General features: G+C 37.5%; 1 long non-coding RNA gene and 1 pseudogene across 1 annotated transcript in view; one reads left to right on the forward strand and one right to left on the reverse strand.

Moving 5' to 3' along the window:
* Positions 1-21,364, forward strand: part of LOC136793833 (uncharacterized) — a 35,818-nt gene extending 14,454 nt beyond the window's left edge. Inside the window, exon 3 of the long non-coding RNA XR_010839774.1 lies at positions 21,301-21,364. This is a non-coding gene — a long non-coding RNA (uncharacterized lncRNA). The remainder of the gene's footprint in view (positions 1-21,300) is intronic.
* On the reverse strand, positions 9,937-10,595 carry LOC131752317 (dnaJ homolog subfamily C member 15 pseudogene; annotated as a pseudogene).
* Positions 21,365-21,608: the final 244 nt, after the last annotated feature.

Genomic DNA, 21,608 nt, shown 5'->3' on the forward strand with positions numbered 1-21,608 from the left:
CAATTTTTCAGATATTGAAAAATAGAATTACTACATGATCCAGGAATTTTACTATGAGGTATACCCAAAGGAATTGAAATCAGTGTCTTAAAGAAATATTTGTACTCCAGTGTTTAGAGCAGTAATAATCACAGTAGCTAAAATATGAAAGCAACCTAAGTGTTCATCCACTAGCTCCTGGATAAGTAAAGTGTGGTATACCCATATAATACAATATTATTCAGTGTTAAGAAGGAAAAGATGTAGGAATATGCTACATCATGGATGAATCTTGAGGAAATTTAGCTACCACAAATGCCATTTTTGTGACTTTTAGTGAGTCATAACAATACAACTACTTATTTCAATTATATGGGGCAGTTAGTGTAGTCAAAACCATAGGAATTGGAGGATAATGATGCTCTTTTCAGGTGATTATGGAAGAAAAAGGAAAGTTATGTTTAAAGGATATAGAGTTACAGTTTTAAAACGTAGAAAAGAATTAGAAAGATATATGGTGATGTTGATCACCCAATAATATGAATGTATTTAATATCAGTGAATGGTGCACTTAATAATAATTAACATGTTATATTTTATGTTATTTGATTTTACCAACATACAAAATTGGGAAAGAATGTAATATCAGGAAAGGGAGTGGACCTGGGATAGAGCAGAGAGTAATCAGAAGGGTGAGACACTGCATATGTTGAAGAAGAAGAGCTGAGAGTCTTCACTGGCCAGAAGAGACATTAAAAAAAGAAAAAAAAATTTACTCTGAGGGTGTATTAAATAGATATCTGTGGGTATACTGCTATCTCCCATGGGTTATCTTAAAGAGTGTTTAATAAAGTCCATAAGGCTTGCTGAGACTTTTTTAAAAACTGGATTGGATTCCCCAGGAGATAATTAGAGTGTGGTACTTAAGTCTATGTCTAGGTTGACAGATTTTGCAGGGAACACGAACCTGAGAACAGTGGAAGTCCTGAGAGTGTAAGTACATGGAAATTAGAAAAAAAATAATAAAGGGAATTAGGAAAACTTTGGACTTCGAAGGTCATGTATTAATGAGTCAGACCTGAGGTTTCTAAGGAGTTATATACACAGTTGCTATTTGAATTACTTGTTGATAAAGATAAGTGGAAAGATTAGAGTTGTTTCCAAGTGTAGGTAAGATATAATGAGAGGATGGAGGTGGAAAGTAGGGAGGCCCAGAGAAGAGTGGGAAGGTGATATTGGGCCAAGATAGTGGTAATATCCAGCAGAACAGATGGTAGGGCAGACTATGGATTCATCTTTTTTATTTTGGCTCCCCACCTCATTCTTAATAATTCTTTGGAGATATTTTATTGCTCTGTGATGCAGGTACAGAATTCGAGTGAGGAGACTACACCCTCAGTGTCCAGCTGTCTGTGTCCTCAGTGTGCTTCAAATGATGGAGAACTATTGCTTCTTTATGAGAAGAGTTAGTACCTCGTAGCTAAGCTTAAGCTGGACCTTATGCAGTATTGATTCCATTTTATCTATACTGTTGGCATGGAGGTTCCTCCTCCTCTTTTCTTGACCATTCTGAAATGAATCTATATTTCTCAATATTTGGGTATATCAGATAAATACATTAAGGAAAGGAATCTTATATATTGCTCCCTGCATAGTTTGCTCTTTCTTGTTTCTCTTTTACCTTTACTAAATTAGCACAGGGAGAGACCTTGAAATATTCTAATCAGGAGAGATTAGAACATCATAATTCTAGAGAGGTTGGTTGGACAGAGCATGGGTCCCAGTGAGAAGCAAAGCTTCTCTTTCTACTTGGAAGTGTACCTGTATAGAGTAGAGGGCTCCAGGAAATATCCTAGAATATTCCAATGTCCCTGTGGGAGATCATTAAAAGAGGCAGGATCTGGTACCAGATCAATGTACTATGACGTGTTTGTTAGTCATCTGATGTGAGATTCTCAGAGCCAATCCCATATGGTAGGGCTGACTGCAGAGTGTGGCAGCACCTGTTAAAACCTTTGATTGCATGTTAAAGATGAAGCTCTGATTTCAGGGATAATTTTCTTACTTGACTGAATGTCACCCTTCTGTGGGGATGAGATTCTGTTCTTTTCCTTTGTTGATGACCACTGACTGAAAATCATTAGAGGATCATGTCTAGAAAGCATTCTTTATTTAATTTCTTAAAGAAGAAAACATTTTTATCCACTTTCAAACTGAGGATCAAGGGGAGTGATGTCAGTGAAAATGTCAGAGTCGGGAGCTCTGGCTCGTGTCCATCGCCAGAAACACAGACATACGTGGTCAAACCTGTCAGAATGATCTTTTCAACACATGTCAGTTTTCTTTTCTTTTCTCCCTGTAGATTTATCTTTCATTGAAACTTTACTTACTACAGGATGTGGAGAAGAAACAAGGAAGTAGAAACTGTATTTCCTGATGAGAGAATCACTAAGTCAGATTAGCTGTTCTGAGCTATGTCTTACAGTGACTGTAATTAAAACAAATAAACACTTTTTTTGGTAAGTCAGTTCTGACATTTCCTCGTTAAAGACAAGGTAACAGATACAGACTTAGATCTCCCAGAATTGAGCAAACTTTTGATTGTACCTGTGCTGAATATATGAGCATGACCTGCTATAAATCTTCATGATACTGATTGCCACAACTGACAAATTCCCTTTTTCCACTCCTGATATGTTGCATTTAAGGAATGCATAGGTCACTAACCCCAGCTGGTCACAGGTAAACTCTGCCACATGGATTACTGCATGTTTTCCTGCTGGAAGACCATACATTCTCGAGTATCATGCCTGCAGAGTATCTGGGCTCTTCTTTTTTCTGGATAAAGGTTAGATAATCACCTAATTTTATGAGAAATACATAAATTGTATTTGCATATTCTTCAGGTTTTTATTTATCCATTCTCTTTCAAGTCCTAAGTGCAAATATTAAAATGATTTCCAACAGGGTGGTAAATAAGACAGCTACGTTTATGTTCCAAAATTAACAATAAATCATAATACAATTGTAAATGCATTCATGTGTGATTAATATGTAGATACTTATGTAAATGCAATTTTAGTAATGCTTTGTGGAGAGCTTCAGAATCTAAGTATTACAAAAAAGAACAAGGAGTTCTTGAAACTCTCAGGGAATTATAGAGAAGTCTTTTTGTCTTTAAATATCAATCTGAAATAATTCATATTCTAAGAAATAAACTAGGCATAAAATTGTAGGAAAACACTTCATGAAATGAAAGAGCATGTGAGATGGCCATACAAGAAAAAGAATATTCTCAGAGAATAATGAACAGTGTGGAGTTCAGCAGAAGGGTCATACAGATTCAGAGAGTAATAATTTGGAGAGCCTAACTATGAGTTCCTCACCTTTCATCTTTGGAGAGACAGTAGTCATTTGAAATATGATGTTATAAGATGACATTAACATACTTAAATACTTTTGCTTAGAAATGACCACTTAGAACCAGGATAAATGAAAGAGAACCCCAAATTATGTTTTTGTTGATTTTTAAAGACCTCAGGTGAGTTTGCTGATAATTTAAAAAATACATGATGTCTTTCACTGCAAAGTAAAGAAGCTGTTACAGTGGAGGATTACTGGGCTGAATGTCAATATTATGACATAGTATGAGTGTGTTTCGTGTTTGGTAATTGCAATCATTGTTGCTTTTGTTGTGGTTATCCATTTACAATGCTTGGTGTCAGTTGATTTATCTCTTGTAAAAATAAAATACTGTCAGTGTGTGTGAAAAAGAAACATGATGTCTTGAGTAAAGTTGTATGGAATTTGAGATCTGGAAAAAAGCATTTCTTTTCTATAATGCTGAGATGCTAATTGGACATTTTTGCAAGAAAGAGATTTCAGGATGCAAATCTCGTGTCTGTAAGGTGGGAAGTCAGTTCATGGCGGAACATTCTATTAAACTTGTGTGAGTGGAGAAATATCTCTTTGGAAGGAAGAGGTCACGAATCCCTTTTTAATAGTTAGTGGTTTATAGTATACCGAATGAGCAAAATGGCTATTTCTGAATTTTAGAAAAAAATAATATAGTTTTTCTATATTTATATTATGAAGCTGATGTATAATATCCAAAATTCTTTATTTTGAAAAACAATGTAATCAATTTGACATAATTCATATATATTGAAACTGTGGTACACACACACAATAAAACTTACATTCAAAAATATTTTGCACTTAAGAAATATTTTCTAGTGTAGTTGATTTACAGTGTTGTGGGTTTTAAAAATACATGTTTATTGGAGTATAATTGCTTTATAACACTTTCTTAGTTTCTGCTTTACAACAAAGTAAATCACCTATAGGTATACATATATTCCCCATATATCCCCCTGTTGAGCCTCCCTCCCACCCACCCTATCCCACCCCTCTGGGGGACATAAAGCACCGAGCTGATCTCCCTGTGCTATGCGGCAGCTTCCCACTAGCTGTTTTACATTTGGTAGTGTATATATATCAGTGCTACTCTCTCACTAAGTCTATCTCCTCTTCCGCCCTGTATCCTTAAGTCCGTTATCTATATCTGTGTCTTTATTCCTGCCCTGTCACTAGGTTTGTCAGTACTATTTTTCTAGATTCCACATATATGTGTTAGCATATGGTATTTGTTTTTCTCTTTCTGACTTACTTCACTCTGTATGACAGACGCTAGGTTCAACCACCTCACTACAAAAAACACAATGTTGTTCCTTTTTAAGGCTGAGTAATACTCCATTGTATATATGTGTCACATTGTCTTTATATATTCATCTGTTGATGGACATTTAGGTTGCTTCTATGTCCTGACTATTGTAAATAGTGCTACAGTGAATATTGTGGTACATGTATCTTTTTGAATTATGGTTTTCTCTGGGTATATACCCAGTAGTGGGATTGCTGGGTCATATGGTAGTTCTATTTTTAGCTTTTAAGGAACCTTCATACTGTTCTCCGTAGTGGCTGTGTCAGTTTACATTCCCACCAACAGTGCAGGAGGGTTCCCTTTTCTCCACACCCTCTGCAGCCTTTATACATTGTTGTATTAATTTCTGCTGTGCAGCAAAGTGATTCAGTTATATATATATATATATATATATATATATATATATATATTCTTTCCCATTATGGTTTATCACAGGATGTTGAATATAGTTTCCTCTGCTATACAGTAGGTCTTTGTGGTTTGTCCATCCTATGTAGAATAGTTTGCTTCTGCTATTCCAAAACTCCCAATTGGCAACCACACCTCTGTTTTCTATATCTGTGTGTTTATTTCTGTTTCGCTGACATGTTCATTTGTGTCCTGTTTTCAATTCCACATATAAGTGATATTATATGGTATCTGTCTCTTTCTGACTTACTTCACTTAGTATCATTATCTCTAGGTCCAACCATGTTGCTGCAAATGGCATTATTTCATTCTTTTTTATGTCTGAGTAATATCTATTGTATATGTATACCACACCTTCTTTATACATTCATTTTTCAGTGAACATTGAGGTTGTTTCCATGTCTTGGCTATTATAAATAGTGCTGCTATGAACATAGGGTTTCATGTATCTTTTTGAATTATAGTTTTGTCTAGATATATGTCCACAAGTGGGATTGCTAGATCATATGGCAACTCTCTTTATAGTTTTTTTGAGGAACCTCCATAGTGTTTTCCATAGTGGCTGCACCAACTTACATGGCCACCGACAGTGTAGAAGGGTTCCCTTTTATCCATACCCCCTCCAGCATTTGTTAATTGTAGATTTTTTTAAGGATGGCCATTCTGATCAGTGTGAAGTGATACCTCATTGTAATTTGGATTTGCATTTTTCTAATAATTAGTGATGATGAGCATCTTTTCATGTGCCTATTGGCTATCTGTATGTCTTCTTTGGAGAAATGTTTATTTGGGTCTTCTACCCATTTTTCCATTGAGTTATATGTTATTTTGTTATTGAGTTGTATGAGCTGTTTGTATAGTTTGGAAATTAGGCCCTTGTCAATCTCATCATTTGCTAATATTTTCCCCCAGTCCATAGGTTGTATTTTCATTTTGATTATGGTTTCCTTTGCTGTGCAACAGCTTATAAGTTTGATGAGTTCCAGTTTCTTTTTTGCTTTTACAGTGAGTCCCCTACATATGAACAAGTTCTGTTCCAAGAGTGCGTTTGTAAGTCCAGTTTGTTTGTAAGTCCAACAAAGTTAGCCTAGGTACCCAACTTACACAGTCGGGTATATGATATTGTACTGTAATAGGTTTATAATACTTTTCACACAAACAGTACACAAAAAACAAACACAAAAACAAAGAAAACATGTTTATTCTGACAGTACAGTAACTTGAAAAGTACAGTAACACAGGACAACAGCTGGGGTACTCGGGCTGGACTCGAGGGACCAGGCGAGGAGAGTTACTGGTTGGAGGAGGGAGAGGAGGTGGGAGGAGGTAGAGGTGAAGGATTGTCAGCAGTAGGAGACGGAGGGCAAGCTGCCATTTCACTCATGCCTGACGTTGATGGCACAGGTTCTGCTTCCTTGCTGGATTTAACTCTATCTACCCTCTTGAAAAAATGATCCAGTGATGTCTGGGTAGTAGCTCTTTTCTTCTCATCATAGATGACAAGGTAGCACTGGATTGCATTCTGAATGACTGCTGCCACCTTTGGGTCCCATTCTTGCTTCGGGTCCTGTGCCTCAAAAACTAACAGTGCTTCCTCACATAAAGAAGATTCTCTTGCCATTTTCTGTGTCGTGAATCTCTTCAGTTCTTCAGTTTCTTCTTCCTCCTGTCCCTCTTCATCCTTTCTCTGGGCCTCCAATTCCATCAGTAAGCTCCTCATGTTGCACAGCAAGAAGTTCAATGAAATCATCCTCTTGCAGATCTAGCTGCAGCTTCCTCGCTGAGGGTCACTACGTTGCAGAAGACCTCTTCGGACTTCTGATCTACCTTCTCAAATCCACAAAAATCATGAACAAACTGTGGGCAAAGTTCTTCCAAACCCCATTCATGGTGACCACCATACCCTCACACCTGCAAAGTCAATGTTTTTTATGGTCTTGTAGATGTTATAGTCCTTCCAATGTTGTCCCTAGGTTGTTCCTGATTTGTCACTTACCTTTACTGCCTGACAAAAAGTGTGACATAAATAATATTTCTTGAAAGTCACTCTAACTCCCTGCTCCATAGGTTGGATGAGCTATGTAGTATTCGGTGACAGATGCACTACTTTGACGTTGGGATGAAAGTCATCCATGGATGGGGGATGCCCCAGAGCATTGTCGAGCAGCAAAATAATGTTTTGCTGGAATGTCCTTCTCCAAGCAATATTTCTGTACATCTGGGATAAAGTGGTGGCAAAACCAGTCCTGGAACGTGGCCTGTGTAATACAGGATTTGGGGTTACGCTTCCACACAACAGGAAGAGAGCCCTTGGCTATGTTTTTAAGGGTTCTTGGGGTCTCTGAATGATAAACTAAGAGAGGCTTCAGCTGCAATTCACTGGAAGCATTGCCACGAAACAACAGTTAGCCTATCCTTTGCTGTTTTACATCCCGGCGTCAACTTTTCCTCCTTACTGATGTAATTTTGGTCTGGCATCTTCCAGTACAGTTGTGTCTCATCCACATTAAAATCCTGGTTGGGTAAATACACACCATCATCAATAATTTCTCAAAGTGTTTCAGGAAGTTCCTGGACAGCTACCCTATCTGCACTTGCTGCCTCTCCACTAACTTTTATATTGTGAAGGTTGGCTCTAGCCTTGAACCGATGAAACCAGCCATGGCTGTCATTAAAAGATATGCCCTCTGATTCTTCGCCGTGTTTCTTCTTCAAGTCTTCATAAAGGCTTTTAGCTTTCTCTTGAATCAGGATTAAACTGAGCAGGACTCAGCGCTGATCTTGATCCTGCATCTGCACACTGAGCAGTTGCTCCATCTCCTCCATCACTTTTCCATGCTTCCTCGATATTTTGTCAACATCATCGGCGCAGCAGACTTCACATGTTCCCTGATCTTATCCTTGTTCTTTAGATTTGTGCCAATGATTGAATCATTCACGTTATAAGAATGAGCGATGTCTAACATCTTTTTACCTCGCTCCACCCTCTCAATTACTTTCACTTCTGTTTCCATCATTATCGCTTGGCGCTTCTTAACAGTACCAGCTACATCACTGCTGCTTTTACTCTTGCTTCCAGACAGACATCTTGGGCTTGAAATAAAGTTACTGTACTACTGTACTCTTTACAGTACTGTAAAGTACACAAAAGCACAGCCACTTACAGAGGATGCATGTACATGACAATGTATGCCAGACACGTGAACTAACTTACATGATTGGACATGCGACTGGACGTTTGCATATTTGAAAGTTTGCAACTTGAAGGTTCGTATGTAGGTGACTTACTGTATTTGTACTGCCTAGGGAGAACTATCTAGGAAAAGTGTGGTATGATTTATGTCAGAGAATGTTTTGCTTATGTTCTATTCTAGGAGTTTTAAGGTGTCCTATCTTATATTTAGTCATATAAGCCGTTTTGAGTTTATTTTTGTGTATGGTGTGAGTGTAAGTTCTGACTTCACTGATTTGAATATGGCTGTCCAACTTTCAAAACACCACTTGCTGAAGAGACTATCTTTTCCCCATTGTATATTCTTGCCTCCTTTGTTGAAGGTTAATTGACCATAGGTGTGTGAGTTTATTTCTGGGCTCTCTATTCCATTCCATTGATCCATGTATCTCTTTCTGTGCCAATATCATGCAGTTTTGATTACTGTAACTTTGTAGTATTGTCTGAAGTTTAGGAGGGTTATGCCTCCTGCTTTGTTCTTTTTCCTCAGGATTGTGTTGACAGTTCTGATTTTTTATGGTTTCAGATACATTTTAGGATTATTTGTTCTATTTCTGGGGAAAATGTCATGGGTAATTTGATAGGGATCACATTAAATCTGTAGATTGCTTTGGGTAGTATAGCCATTTTAACAGTATTAATTCTTCCCATCCAAGAGCATGGGATATCTTTCCATTTCTTTGAATCATCTTCAGTTTCCTTTATTAATGTTTTGTAGTTCTCAGCATATAAGTCTTTCACCTCCTTGGTGAGGTTTATTCCTAAGTATTTTATTTTCTTGATGCCATTTTAAAAAGTATTGCTTGTTTACATTTCCTTTCTTATATTTCATTGTTAGTGTAAAGAAATGCAACCAGAGACTTCCCTGGTGGCTCTGTGGTTGAGAATCTGCCTTCCAATACAGGGGACACAGGTTTGAGCCCTGGTGCAGGAAGATTTCACATGCTGTGGAGCAACTAGATCTGTGTGCCACAAGTACTTAGCCTGCCCACTAGAGCCCGTGAGCCACAACTACTGAGCCCGTGTGCCACAACTACTTAAACCCACGTGCCTAGAGCCCATGCTCTGCAACAAGAGAAGCCACTGCAATGAGAAGCCTGTGCACCACAATGAAGAATAGCCCCCACTGGCCACAACTAGAGAAAGCCTGTGCACACAATGAAGACCCAATGCAGCCAAAATAAATTAAAAAAAAAGAAAAACCAAGAAATGCAACCAATATATGTATGTTAATCTTGTATCCTGCTACTTTGCTGAATTTGTTTATCAGTTCTAGTAGTTTTTGTGTGGAATTTTTAGGGTTTCCTTTATATATATTATCATGTCATCTGCATATAATGACAACTTTACCTCTTCCCTTCCAAATTATTTAGATTTTATTTCTTTTTCATGTCTGATTGTTGTGGCTAGGACTTCAAATACTATGTTGAAGAGAAGAGGTGAGAGTGGGCATCCTTGTCTTGTTCCAGATTTTAGTGGGAAGGCTTTCAGCTTATGAACATTGAGTATTGGCTGTGGGTTTGTCATAAATAGCTTTTATTATGTTGAGATGTTTCATGTATACCCACTTTGGTAAGTGTGTTTTTTTTTTTTTTTTTTTTGATTGTTCATCTTTTATTATTATATAGCTTAGTAGTGGAAGAAATGATTGTGGTCACTGCATGTATGAAAATTATGAAGGTCATGATTTAGATTAACTTGCAGGACATTTTTTATAAGGTCCCCCTTTTTCTCCTTCAGAGTGGTCCTTGAGCATCAATCAATGTTTGGTGGCTGCTTCTAGCAAGTCTTTTGCTTCATTAATTTTGCTTGCTAAGTAAGGAGATCCACCTTTATCTGGGTGATTCAAAATCATGATTCTCCTGTGAGCTGCTCTAATCTTGGCCTTGCCGGCGGATGGGCTTACACCTAAAATAAGACTCGCTTCTCGCCTACTCATTTTTTGTTCAAATCCTCCTTTATAGTAGGATGAAAAGCTAGGAGTTGAAATCTTCTTTGCAGTTTCTGTGATTACTTGTCCTAGAGGTTTCCAGATTTGAAATGTGTAGCGACCTGCAAATCCAAGAGCTGCAATACCCAGTCCCACAGCTATCAAACTTCTTGCCAGTCTCCGGTCAATGTCGGCGTCCGACCGCTTGGTCGGGGGCGGCGAGTCCTCAGCGTAGCGCAGGCCCTCGCCGGCGGTGGCTACGCCGCCACGGGCAGCCATGGCTATGCGGCGCGGGGCACTCGGAACGCCCCGCAGCCTACGAGTCGGCCGCAGGGACAAACTCTGGTAAGTGTTTTTATCATGAATGGATGTTGAAGTTTTTCAAATGCTTTTTCGGCATCTATTGAGATGATCATTTGTTTTGTGTTTTTCCTTTGTTGATGGGGTGCATCATGTTGATTGATTTGCATATGTTGAAACAACTTTGTGACACTGGGGTGAGTCAAATTTGGTCATGGTGTATGATCCTGTTATGTGTTGTTGGATTCAGTTTTCTAATATTCAGTTGAGAATTTTTGCATCTATATTTATCAGAGATACTGGCCTGCAATTTTCTTTTTTGGTAGTGTCTTTCTCTGTGTTTTTCTTTTTAAGTCTTTATTGAATTTCTTCCAATATTGCTTCTGTTTTATGTTTTGGTTTCTTGTTTGTGAGGCATGTGGGATCTTAACTCCACCACCAGGGATTGAACCCACACCCCCTGCACTGGAAGGTGAAATCTTAACTGCTGGACCACCAGAAAAGTCCCTATCTGTTTTGTTTGTTTGTTTTAGTAAATTTCTTTCTTTCTTTATTTTTGGATGCATTGAGTGTTCGTTGCTGTGCATGGGCTCTCTCTAGTTGCGGCAAGCGAGGGTTACTCTTCATTGTGGTGTGTAGGCTATTCATTGCGGTGGCTTCTTTTGTTGCAGAGCATGGGCTCTAGGTGCATGGGCTTCAGCAGTTGTGGCTATCAGGCTCAGTAGTTGTGGCTCATGGGCGGTAGAGTGCAGGCTCAGTTGTTGTGGTATGCAGGCTTAGTTGCTCCACGGTGTGTAGGATCTTCCCAGACCAGGGCTCGAACCTATGTCCCCTGCATTGCCAGACGTATTCTTAACCACTGTGCCACCAGGGAAGTCCCCCCCCATCTGTTTTTGATATCAGGGTGATGGTGGCTTCATAGAATGTCTTTGGAAGTATTCCTTACTCTTCAATCTTTTTGAAGAGTTTGAGAAGAATCAGTGTAAGTTCTGCTTTGTATATTTGGTAGAATTTGCCTGTGAAACCATATGATCCTGGACTTTTGTTGGTAGGGACTTTTTAAAAATTACAGATTCTATTTTGCTTTTAATGATCAGTATGTTCAAGTTATCTATTTCTTCTTGATTCAGTTTTGTTCGGCTGTAAAAAAAACCATATATTTTTAGGTCATGTTAGCACCTAAATACTTACCATGTATTAGACCACAAAAGAGTGAAGAAAAAAATATTAAAATATTTTTTCAACTAGAAAAAGTATTGAAATATTTTTAAGAAATTGGGATAATACTAATTACAATAATGACAAATTGTTCTGAACTTAGACTACTTTATGTAAGATGCTTATTATATGCTTATTATAAGCATGATATTATATGCTTATATATTATATGATATTATATATGCTTACATGCTTATTGTAAGCATGATATTATATGCTTATTGTTTTTAAATACATGGAATGTTTTTGCCTTTCTAATGTAATTCTTTTATTTTACCTGTATATTGTGAAGAAAATTTAGTTGCACATAATATAAAAAATTATACTTTAATAGGAGATATTAATCCATTTACATTTACTATAGTACTGAAAATATTTAGGTTTAGAGTTACCATGTTATTGAGTGCTCTTTTTTATTTATTTACTTTTAAAAGAGATTTAATTTGGGGGGGGCATAAATTATTTATTTATTTATTTAAATCTTCTTATTGGGCTATAATTGCTTTACAATGGTGTGTTAGTTTCTGCTTTATAACAAAGTGAACAAGCTATACATATACATATATCCCCATATCTCCTCCCTCTTGCGTTTCCCTCCCACCCTTCCTATCCCACCCCTCTAAGTGGTCACAAAACACTGAGGTGATCTCCCTGTGCTATGCAGCTGTTTCCTACTAGCTATCTATTTTACATTTGGTAGTATATATAAGTCCATGCCACTCTCTCACTTTGTCCCAGCTTACCCTTCCCCCTCCTCATGTCCTCAAGTCCATTCTCTATGTCTGCGTCTTTATTCCTGTCCGGCCCCTAGGTACTTCCCAAACATTTTTTTCCTTTTTTTTAGATTCCATATATGTGTTAGCATACAGTATATGTTTTTCTCTTTCTGACTTACTTCACTCTGTATGGTAGACTCTAGGTCCATCCACCTCACTACAAATAACTCGATTTCATTTCTTTTTATGGCTGAGTAATATTCCATTTTATACTGAAGATGTGCAACATCTTCTTTATCCATTCATCAGTTGATGGACACTTAGGTTGCTTCCATGTCCTGGCTATTGCAAATAGAGCTGCAATGACCATTGTGGAACATGACTCTTTTTGAATTATGGTTTCCTCCATGTATGTGCCCAGTAGTGGGATTGCTGTGTCATATGGTAGTTCTATTTTTAGTTTTTTAAGGAACCTCCATACTGTTCTCGATAGTGGCTGTATCAATTTACACTCCCACCAATGGTGCAAGAGGGTTCCCTTTTCTCCACACCTCTGCGGCATTTATTGTTTGTAGATTTTTTTGATATGGCCATTCTTACCTGTGTGTGGTGATACCTCATTGTAATTTTGATTTGCATTTCTCTAATGATCAGTGATGTTGAGCATTCTTTCATGTGTTTGTTGGCAATCTGTATATCTTCTTTGGAGAAAAGTCTATTTAGGTCTTCTGCCCATTTATGGATTGGGTTGTTTGTTTTTTTGATATTGATCTGCATGGGCTGCTTGTAAAGTTTGGAGATTAATCCTTTGTCAGTTGCTTCATTGGCAAATATTTTCTCCCATTCTGAGGGTTGTCTTTTCATCTTGTTTACATTTTCCTTTGCTGTGCAAAAGCTTTTAAGTCTCATTAGCTCCCATTTGTTTATTTTTGTTTTTATGTCCATTTCTCTAGGAGGTGGGTCAAAAAGGATGTTGCTGTGATTGATGCCATAGAGTGTTCTGCCTATGTTTTCTCTAAGAGTTTTACAGTGTCTGGCCTTACATTCAGGTCTTTAATCCATTTTGAGTTTATTTTTGTGTATGGTGTTAGGGAGTCTTCTAATTTCATTCTTTTACCTGTAGCTGTCCAGTTTTCCCAGCACCACTTATTGAAGAGGCTGTGATTTTTCCATTGTATATTCTTGCCTCCTTTAACAAAAATAAGGTGACCATATGTGTGTGGGTTTATCTCTGGGCTTTCTCTCCTGTTCCATTGATCTATATTTCTGTTTTTGTGCCAACATCATACTGTCTTGATTACTGTAGCTATGTAGTATAGTCTGAAGTCAGGGAGCCTGATTACTCCACCTCTGTTTTTCTTCTCAAGATTGCTTTGGCTGTTCAGGGTCTTTTATGTTTCCATACAAATTGTGAAATCTTCTGTTGCAGTTTTCTGAAAAATGCCATTGGTAGCTTGATAGGGATTGCATTGAATCAATAGATTGCTTTGGGTAGTATAGTCATTTTCACAATGTTGATTCTTGCAATCCAAGTACATGATATATCTATCTGTTTGTGTCATCTTTGATTTCTTTCATCAGTGTCTTATAGTTTTCTGAGTAAACGTCTTTTGTCTCCTTAGGTAGGTTTATTCCTAGGTATTTTATTCTTTTTGTTACAATGGTAAATGGGAGTGTTTCCTTAATTTCTTTTTCAGATTTTTCATCTTTAGTGTATAGGAATGAAAGAGATATCTGTACATTAATTTTGTATCCTGCAACCTTACCAAATTCATTGATTAACTCTAGTAGGTTCCTGGTAGCATCTTTAGGATTCTCTAAGTATAGTATCATGTCATCTGCAAACAGTGACAGCTTAACTTCTTATTTTCCAATTTGGATTCCTTTTATTTCTTTTTCTTCTGTGGTTGCTGTGGCTAAAAATTCCAAAAGTGTGTTGAATAACAGTGGTGAAAATGAGCAACCTTGTTGTGTTCCTGATCTTGGTGGAAATGGTTTCACTTTTTCACCATTGAGAATGATGTTGGCTGTGGGTTTGTCATATATGGCCTTTATTATGTTGAGGAAAGTTCCCTCTATGCCTACTTGCTGGAGGGTTTTTATCGTAAATGGGTGTTTAATATTGTTGAAAGCTTTTTCTGCATCTACTGAAATGACCATATGATTTTTATCCTTCAGTTTTTTAATATGGTGTATCACATTGATTTGCATGTATTGAAGAATCCTTGCATCCCTGGGATAAACCCCACTTGATCTTGGTGTATGATCCTTTTAATGTGCTGTTGGATTCTGTTTGCTAGTATTTTGCTGTGGATTTTTACATCTATGTTCATCAGTGATATTGGCCTGTAGTTTTCTTTCTTTGTGACATCTTTGTCTGGTTTTGGTATCATGGAGATGGTGGTCTCATAGAATAAGTTTGGGAGAGTTCCTCCCTCTGCTGTATTTTGGAAGAGTTTTAGAAGGATACGTGTTAACTCTTCTCTAAATGTTTGATAGAATTCGCCTGTGAAGCCATCTGGTCCTGGGCTTTTGTTTGTTGGGATATTTTTAATCACAGTCTCAATTTCAGTGCTTGGGAGTGGTTTGTTTATAGTTTCTATTTCTTCCTGGTTCAGTCTTGGAAGGTTGTGCTTTCCTAAGGATTTGTCCATTTCTTCCAGGTTGTCCATTTTATTGGCATATAGTTGCTTGCAGTAATCTCTCATGATCCTTTGTATTTCTGCAGTGTCAGTTGTTACTTCTCCTTTATCATTTGTAATTCTATTGATTTGAGTCTTCTCCCTTTTTTTCTTTATGAGTCTGGCTAATGGTTTATCAATATTGTTTATCTTCTCAGAGAATCAGCTTTTAGTTTCTTTGATCTTTGCTGTAGTTTCCTTCATTTCTTTTTCATTTATTTCTGATCTGATCTTTCTGATTTCTTTCCTCTGCTGACTTTGGTTTTTTTTTCCCTTTCTTTCTCTAATTTCTTTAGGTGTAAGTTTAGCTTGTTTATTAGAGATGTTTCTTGTTTCTTGAGGTAGGATTGTATTGCTATAAACTTCCCTCTTAGAACTGCTTTTGCTGCATCCCATAGGTTTTGGGTCTTCATGTTTTCATCGTCATTTGTTTCTAGGTATTTTTTTATTTCCTCTTTGATTTCTTCAGTGATGTCTTGGTTATTAAATAGTGTATTGTTTAGCGTCCATGTGTTTGTATTTTTTTACAGATTATTTCCTGTAATTTATATCTAGTCTGATAGCATTGTGGTCAGAAAAGATACTTGATATGATTTCAATTTTCTTAAATTTACCAAGGCTTGATTTGTGACCCAAGATATGATCTATCCTGGAGAATGTTCCCCAAGTACTTGAGAAAAAGTGTATTCTGTTGTTTTTGGATGGAATGTCCTATAAATATCAGTTAATTCCACCTTGTTTAATATATCATTTAAAGCTTGTGTTTCCTTATTTGTTTTCATTTTGGATGATCTGTTCATTGGTGAAAAAGGGGTGCTAAAGTCCCCTACTATGATTGTGTTACTGTCGATTTCCCCTTTTATAGCTGTTAGCATTTGCCTTATGTATTGAGGTGCTCCTATGTTGGGTGCATAAATATGTACAATTGTTATATATTCTTCTTGGATTGATCCCTTGATCATTATGTAGTGTCCTTTGTCTCCTGTAATAGTCTTTATTTTAAAGTCTTTCTTGTCTGATATGAGAATTGCTACTCTAGCTTCCTTTTGATTTCCATTTGCATGGAATATCTTATTCCATTCCCTCACTTTCAGTCTGTATGTCTCCCTAGGTCTTAAGTGCATCTCTTATAGGCCACATATATACTGGTCATATTTTCAGATCCATTCAGCCAGTCTATGTCTTTTGGTTGGAGCATTTAATCCATTTACATTTAGGGTAATTATTGATATGTATGTTCTTTTTATTTTCCTTTTTGCGATACGTGGGCCTCTCACTGTTGTGGCCTCTCCCGTTGCACAGCACAGGCTCTGGATGCGCAGGCTCAGCAGCCATGGCTCACGGGCCTAGCTGCTCCGCAGCATGTGAGATCTTCCTGGACCGGGGCATGAACCTGTGTCTCCTGCATCAGCAGGCAGACTCAACCACTGCGCCACCAGGGAAGCCCTGATATGTATGTTCTTATTACCATTTTCTTAATTGTTTTGGGTTTGTTATTGTAGGTCTTTTCCTTTGCTTCTGTTTCCTGCCTAGAGAAGTTCCTTTAGCATTTGCTGTAAAGTTGGTTTGGTGGTGCTGAATTCTCTTATCTTTTGCTTGTGTGTAAAGCTTTTAATTGCTCTGTTGAATCTGAATGAGATCCTTGCTGGGTCGAGTAATCTTGGTTGTAGCTTTTTCCCTTTCATCACTTTAAATATGTCCTGCCAGTCCCTTCTGCCTTGCAGTTTCTGCTGAAAGATCAGCTGTTGCCCTTATGGGGATTCCATTGTATGTTATTTGTTGTTTTTCCCTTGCTGCTTTTAATATTTTTTCTTTGTATTTAATTTTTGGTAATTTGATTACTATATGTTTTGGCATGTTTCTCCTTGGGTTTATCTTGTATGGGACTCTCTGCACTTCCTGGACTTGATTGATGGTTTCCTTTCCCAATTTAGGGAAGTTTTCAACTATAATCTCTTCAAATATTTTCTCAGTCTCTTTCTTTTTCTCTCCTACTTCTTGGACCTCTATATTAGAATGTTGGTGCATTTAGTGTTGTCCCAGAGGTGTCTCAGATTGTCCTCAATTCTTTTCATTCTTTTTTTCTTTATTCTGCTCTGTGGTAGTTATTTCTACTATTTTATCTTCCAGGTCATTTATGCATTCTTCTGCCTCAGTTATTCTGCTATTGTTTCCTTCTAGAGAATTTTTAATTACATTTAATGTGTTGTTGATCATTGTTTGTTTGCTCTTTAGTTCTTGTAGGTCCTTGTTAAACGTTTCTTGTATATTCTCCATTCCAGTTCCAAGATTTGGGATCATCTTTACTATCATTACTCTGAATTCTTTTTCAGGTAGATTGTGTATTTCCTCTTCATTTGTTTGGTCTGGTGGGTTTTTACCTTGCTCCTTCATCTGTTGTGTGTTTCTCTGTCTTCTCATTTGGCTTTGGGGACTGTGTTTGGAGTCTCTCCTTTTCGCAGGCTGCAGATTCATAGTTTCCGTTGTTTTTGGTGTCTGCCCCCAGTAGCTAAGGTTGGTTCAGTGGATTGTGTAGGCTTTCTGGTGGAGGGGACTGGTGCCTGTGTTCTGGTGGGTGTGTCTGCATCTTGTCTTTCTGGTGGGCAGGTCCGCATCTGGTGGTGTGTTTTGGGGTGTCTGTGACCTTATTATGATTTTAGACAGCCTCTCTGCTAATGCATGGGCCTGCATTCCTGTGTTGCTAGTTGTTTGGCATGGGGTGTCCAGCACTGGATCTTGCTGGTCTTTGAGTGGAGCTTGGCCTTAACATTGAGACAGATATCTCTGGGAGAGCTTTTGCTGTTTGATATTACAAGATGCCAGAGGTGTCTGGTTGACCAGTGTCCTGAACTCGGCTCTCCCACCTCAGAGGTACAGGCTTGACACCATCCCGTAGCACCAAGACCCTGTCAGCCACACAGCTGGGGGTGAGAGCAAGAGGTATCTTTTGTACATCTCAAAGACCACCAATGGGATTCACTGACCATTTTCTCTCTATAAGTGAAGAAAACAAATTTCAGTCTTTGGCGAGACAGCCACTTTGGTAGCCAGCCTCCAAGATGGCCCTAATTATCTCCCAGTCCTCATGCACCTGTGTGGCTCCTCGCACTTGAAAAGAGCTGACTGTTTAACTCATAAGAAACTGCAAAAATGACAAAGTGCAGCTTCCAAAGGTATAAAAGACATAGCACCTTCTGCTTTGGTTTCTGCTAGATGACTCATCCTGGGGTAAGCCAGCTGCCATGTCATGAGGACACTCAAGCAGCCCTAAGGAGAGATCCATGTGGCAAGGAACTGAGGCCTCTTACCTACAGCCATGTGAGTGAGTCATCTCAGAAGTCAAAATATTTAATTTTATTTATTTTTGGTTGAGTTGGGTCTTTGTTGCTGCACAGGGTTTCTTTAGTTGTGTCATGCAGGGGCTACTCATCATTGTGGTGCACGGGTTTCTCATTGCAGTTGTTTCTCTTGTTGTGGAGTATGGGCTCTAGGTGCATGGGCTTCAGTAGTTGTGTTATGCAGTCTCAATATTTGTTGCTTGCAGGCTCTAGAGTGAAGGGTCAGTAGTTGTGGTACACTGTCTTAGTTGCTCTGTGGCATGTGGGATCTTCCCAGGCCAGGGATTGAACCCCTGTCCCCTGCATTGGCAGGCAAATTCTTACCCAGCGTGCCATGAGGGAAGTCCAGTGTGCTGTTTTTTAAACCTAATCTGTTTTCATTATTTTCTATCTTAAAGATTCTGTATTAAATTAAAAAAAAATAATACTCCTTTCTACCCCTCCTCTTTAAGGATTTTATATGAAGAAGTATGTCTTATTTATTAATCTCAAATTTTCACATTAAAGAAGTAATCACAATGTCAAGTATTTAATACCTTTCACTTCCACCTTGAAAAGCATGGATATTAAAGTGCTAATATAATTATCTTCCCTAGTCTATCGTTTTTACTTTTGGTTATGTTTAAAAAACAACTAAAAACATGCATGGTATGTAAGGAAATGACAAATTTCAGAAAATTCAGAATCTGAATACTCTATACATAGCTTCTACATAAAGACACAGAAAATTGCCAGATAATCAGAGTCCCCCTTGTCCCATTCTAGTGACTCCCTTAAGGTTTAATATTGTTCTTGTATCTAACAAAAAGATCACGTTACCTGTATTTTATATTTTATATAAATCTTATGGCATAGTAAAATCACTTTTGGATTGGGCTTTTTAATTTTATGTTATTTGTGAATATGCCTATATGGTTGCCTGTTGTTGTGATCATGCATTGCCACTGTTGCATAGGATTCCATATCATAAATATTTAACTATTAATTAATTTATTCCAATGTGTATTATAATATGATTGATTTTCAGTTTGTGTGTATTGAGAATAGCACTGGTATATAAATTCTAGAACTTGAGCTTTGGTGGTATGTATAAATTATTGTTCAGTATACATGTAGTAGTAAAATGTTTGAGTCATAGCTTTCATGTGTTTATCTTTTTAGATATTTCTAAATATTTTCAAAACATTTGTATGATTTTTCATCCTCAGCACCAATGAATGAGATTCAAGAATTATACACATTCTTGTCAAACTTGATAATACCTGTCATTTTCATTTGAACTTTTTGGTTGGTGAATGATAATTCCAGGTATCACTTTTATGCATTTAATTAACTACTAAGAAGCCAAGCATCTTTTGATATGTTTACTTAACATTCTGTACTTTCTTTTTCAAAATATCTTTGATATATTTTTCCTATTTTTGCTATTATATTATCTTCTTATTGAAAACTTTTTATAACATCTGAAGACTTCTTATTTAGGAGATTTTAATATATGCTTGCTATGCGTTCTCTTTCTCTGTCTCTCCTCTTTCTTTAAAAGAAGGTCAGTTTTTTTTTTTTTTTTTCTTGGGGGCCTCCCTGAGTTTTCTATTTTTTTACGCGGGCCTCTCACTGTTGTGGCCTCTCCCGTTGAGGAGCACAGGCTCCGGACGCACAGGCTCAGCGGCCATGGCTCACGGGCCCAGCCGCTCCACGGCACGTGGGATCCTCCCGGACCGGGGCACGAACCCGCGTCCCCCGCATCGGCAGGCGGACTCCCAACCACTGCGCCACCAGGGAAGCCCCAAGAAGGTCAGTTTTTAATGTTAATAACATCGAATTTGTTATTTTCCTCTTTATTTAGTTTTATTTGTATTTATTTATGTAGTCTTTTTATCTGTAGCAGAACACATTATGTATTCTAAACCACAAATATGTTTTCGTTTCTTCAATAAATCTATTTATTAAGCTTTAAATTTAAGTTAACTTTCTAAACTAAATATGTTGTATCATAGTGAGTATTAATTTTTCTATGACAGCTGAAAGGTCACATTTATTCAGAAAATGTTGTATTCAGCTTTCTTTTCATTTGCTCCTACTTCTCATCGATTCACAGACGTAAACATCCCTTCATCCATGGATCTGACTTTTCTCTGATTTCTCATGGTCATTCTCACTAATTCTTCTTGCCTCCTGAAATGTTTAGCAATCCCATTATTCCACAGAAGCAAAAACCTTCCTTGGGCTTTTTTCCTCAGAAGATTGATTATTCCCACATTTTAAATGGGAGATTGCAATAAGTTAGGAGAAAATGCCACAAGGGTCTCTCATTTTTTTTCATATCTTGTATCAGCCTCTTCTTGTACTCTGTGTTCAAAGATTTTTGTACAACACATTGATGGAAGATGCCAGTTGTTTCTCTCCTTAGGGCAAAAGACAGATTAACTACCTGACAAATAAAATAAAGACAGAGTCTTGCTCTGTTGAAATGTTGGACAGGATTGCTTGCATCCTAATTTAAAAGTTCAGGTGACTGAAGCTTAAGATTCCTAAGCTTTAATCCATACTTGCACCATGCACAGCACACAACAGGACAGCTTTACATAACCCCATGAGACTTTTGTATGCAAGTGGAACAGATAAAAATATAAAAGTATTTCTGTCTTTTTGTGTCATAAATATGATTTTTTATCTCATTTAAAATATTTTTTTCTAAAATCCAAAAACGTGTCAGGCTAAAATATTGGAATTTCAAATATGGTAAAGTCTAATACCCTTCAAATTTCTTTCCAGTTTTGGTGATAATGGGATGCCATCAGAGATATGACTTCATTAAACACAATAGGTAAGATTCCTTCATAGGCCTGATAGGGGAATATGCAAATAATCCCCGGAAAAATCTGGACATTTTCTAGTTCTCAAGTATAGACTAAGATGGTAGAAAGTGCCCTTCATTGTCCTATATGTGAATGCAGATCAATTGTGAGAGGTGGGGATAAAATGTAGCCTAAATATCCTTTATGTTTGCTGTACTACTAGTAGAAAGAGGAAGGGTCAACATGTCACCATGGCTGATATAGCAAATAAGCTGCTTGAAACTA

This window comes from Kogia breviceps, chromosome 3, assembly GCF_026419965.1.
Source record: "Kogia breviceps isolate mKogBre1 chromosome 3, mKogBre1 haplotype 1, whole genome shotgun sequence".
NCBI classification, from domain to species: Eukaryota; Metazoa; Chordata; class Mammalia; order Artiodactyla; family Physeteridae; genus Kogia; species Kogia breviceps.